Here is a 3,888-nt window from a genome sequence, read left to right as displayed (position 1 = left end):
CTAAGTGCAACGTTGTAACAAATTTCATTTCCGTCCAAGTTAAGAATGATATGACTCATCAAAAACTGCGCGAATAAACATAAACAGTGGCGTAATCGTCCGTTATCGACCAACTCCAGACCAATTTTGAATTTGTAAACTGTCATTGCAATGGACAGTTGACATTGTGCTCTGGAGGAAACAATTTGTATCACTCTTGCTACGGATATAATTTGTAATCTGGAATTTTTTGCATACCTTTTTAATACGTATTTAATTGCGGCTCGCAAAAAATTTCAAATTTTGAAAAATGGCTCGGACTATCAAGGAGCTTGGCCACCCCGGGCATATACAAACAACCCAATAAACTTCTTACTAATCAAACAAACAGTCCGCTAAAAATCTTGGCTAATTAATTAATAAGAAATTAAGCAATTTGGCTAAAGGTAATTGTTAAACTCTCACTGGAAGCCAAGATAACCAAACAGAAACTGTCCTTTTTTGGTCATATAATGAGAACCAGCTACCTTGAGAAGACGATCATGCTGGGGATGGTTAGTGGGAAAAGAGCACAAGGTCAACCAAGGACTTGGTGGCTCAACACAATCAAAAGTGACACTGAATTATCTATAATGGAATTGAAGGAGGCTGTGCAGGATAGAGAGGCATGGGGAGCTTTGATCCATAGAGTGACTGAGAGTTGGACACGACTAAATGGATAAGAAGGAGAATTGTTAAGCTGCTATTTTACATTAAATTTAATTTAGAAAATTCTGACAGGAAAGATTGGCTTGGAGTAGAACTCAAACCCACAACTCCTGCTTATCATGCAGATGCATTGCCAGTTATGTTATCAGGACTTCTATTCAATCTACACTTCCAGACCAATTAAATTAATTAATTTAGATATAACCATACTGGTCATTCAGTGCCATTAATTAACATTAAAAATCTAATTTTTTTATATTATTAGATCAACTACTTGAAATATTAATGAAAAATGTAATAATATTTGGATTATTATTCACACACTTTTTTAAGATATCAGACTCTTATTTTCTATTACATTTCCCTTTATGTTGAGTCATTAATCTTACTTTTGCATAGAATAGTATATTATGATATAAATCTACAGATAAGAAATATTCAATTACATAACTCATTTATCATTACTTTTTTTTTATTAAAAATATTGAAATTTATAAGAAAATAATGCTCAACAGTAATTAATCAATATAAAATTTCATTATCTGATATATAAAATATCACAGAATATATTTAGTAGTATAAATATATATGTCCAGATAAACAATTAAGAAATAGATTCTTTACTAAAATTTTCATAATAGAAAAGTTTGATATAATTCAGTAACCCTTACATTAATCTAGCAGGGTAAAAAAAACTGTTCAAGTGTTTTCAGCTTACACCAAAGGTCTTTTTCAGGAACCAGCGAGTTCTAAATGCATAATAAATGAGAAATCCAGAGCATGGCAAGCCTATTATGATCTGTCATTGTGATCCAGTACACATCCAATGAAATTTGCTAATTTTGACAACATAATAGCATTCAATCCTAGAATTCCATCATTTCAACTTTTTAAACTTTGTGTTGTGTTACATTCCATTTTACAACTCATTTGTTCCTGAAAAAGATCTTTGACATAGACTGAAAAAAACATTTGAATGGCATCTTTTTACCCTACTGGACTGACATAATGTTACTGAATCATACTTAATTATTATCCAGTTTTATTATTTAGTGAAAGATTTGATACTTTATAGTAGTATTATATGCCAGAAACAAAAGAATATGAATGTTTGTAAAAATTCTTAAAACAAAAATTTAATTACAAAGTGCATGAAGTGATTTAGATAAAATAATGTAAATGCAAATACATAGAAATAGAATATAGGGGAGGGTGGGGATGAAAAGGACAAGGGATGAAAGGGACAGCCTCTATAACTTGCTGCTAAATTACTTATGGAGCTTCGCTATTTCATGGATAGATGACACTAATAGTCCATAGTTTTCACACATTTGTAGGGTCCAATACATTAGCACCAGTGTTTGGAATGCCTGGATGAGCAGAAAACGCATGCAAAAGTAAGTTTTTTTCATTTCTTACATTTAGGGGTAAAATCTCAAACATAGTCATTGGATAATGTACTTAAATCAGGATAATTACTTTGAAACCTCTAAAATATGTTTATTTAATCAGTTTTAAATTATATTTCACTGTCAGAAAGTTAAGTTGTAGTTTTGGTTGTTTGAGGCCTGGGGGTTGAAAGGGACAGTAAAATAGGGAATGAATGGGACATGTCCCTTTCAACCCCATATTGACATTTTTTGCATGTTTCTAATGCTAAATTTTTTTAATAGAAAAAAATTGCCTCGAAAGTATATAAAAAAAAAAAAAAAAGAAAGAACGTGAGACGCCAGAAGTGATTCAAGGGGCAATAATTGAAGTTGTTGAAAAAAGAAGCATCAATCAGGGCTACAGCCAGTGCCCAAGGAAATGCAAAATTGCATTTGGCTAAACTCGCTTCAAAATATAAAAAAGACAATGTAGTGTATTCACTGCATGTGGGTAACAGGAAAGTTTTTACTACAGAAATGGAGACAGAATTAACATTGTATTTAATGCAAGCATCATCAATGAGGACAAAATCTAAAAAGCAGCTGTTGCAACATATTCCAGAAGAAACTGAAAGTGAAGATGAAGGATCTCAAAGCAGCTCTTCCTCAACGTCTGATGCAACATCGAGTGAGGGATCTGATATCAAAAACACTGTCAAACATGTTCAGCCCAATGATTTCATTTTAGTCAGATTTGCAAAAAAACTTCTGTTTACTTTGTGGGAAAAGTTTTGAAGAAACTGAGTGATGAAGACTTGAAAGTCAAGTTTATGAATAAATATTGGGATGTTTCAAGTTTATATTTCCTGAGGAGGATGATATCAGTGATGTTTTAAAACTACCCCATCCATCCCAAGCAGGAGGAACGGCAAGAGCAAGCAAACATTACATTTCCCACCGATTTCACTTCATATCAGCTGGGATAAATTGCGAAAAACATTCTATTGACCAAAGAAAGACAGTTTAATTATGTGATAGCCTACTGATTGTGATATTCTTTAGTTATTGTTCTTTGTTTGAAAAGATTTGATATTCTTTGTTTTAAAAATATTGATAATTTTTAACTGTTTAAAATAATTGTGATGTCACAAAATTCATATTATTAAAACTGTAATTTTTAAAAATTTTAGTCTCTAGTTTATCACTTTTCAGTTATAATGAAATTTGAAAACATTGAGATAACTAATTCCAAGTTTTACATTAAAACGCGGGTAGTCCCTTTCATCCCCGAGGGTGTCCCTTTCAACCCAGATGTGGGAATGAAAGGGACACCTGGAGAGGTCTTTAAAAATGTGAAAATGTTCAACTACCAATATAATAGGATGAATTCACAATATGGTCAGAATAAAGTAAAGGTCTAATGAATCTTTTGCACTAAAAATAAAACTGATTAGAAGTGAACTTTTTCAGTGAAAAATAAAAATATGAATTTTGTCCCTTTCATCCCCACCCTCCCCTACTGCTAATGTATTGTGGTAGACACATAAAATACTTGAAATATATTAGAACAAATTATATATTTAAAGATCTTACATTCCAAAATCTGATTCAACAAACCTTGAGGTAAAATTTATAAATTTTAAGACAAATTCTAAGTATTCACTTATAAATATTCTTATTCCAGTTGTAATTCGCTTCATGTTATATTGTTTGAAAATTTTTTATCTTTGTATTGCCGCCTACAAGTAGATTAGTCACGAACCCGCTTAGTTACTCACGGATTCGCGATGGTCACATGTTGTTTTCCGTGATTTATGCACGTGCCCATTAT

The sequence above is a fragment of the Centruroides sculpturatus genome, unplaced genomic scaffold, assembly GCF_000671375.1.
Source record: "Centruroides sculpturatus isolate CEXI.00-Female unplaced genomic scaffold, Cexi_2.0 scaffold237, whole genome shotgun sequence".
Taxonomy (NCBI): Eukaryota; Metazoa; Arthropoda; class Arachnida; order Scorpiones; family Buthidae; genus Centruroides; species Centruroides sculpturatus.
This window is presented reverse-complemented; position numbering follows the sequence as displayed.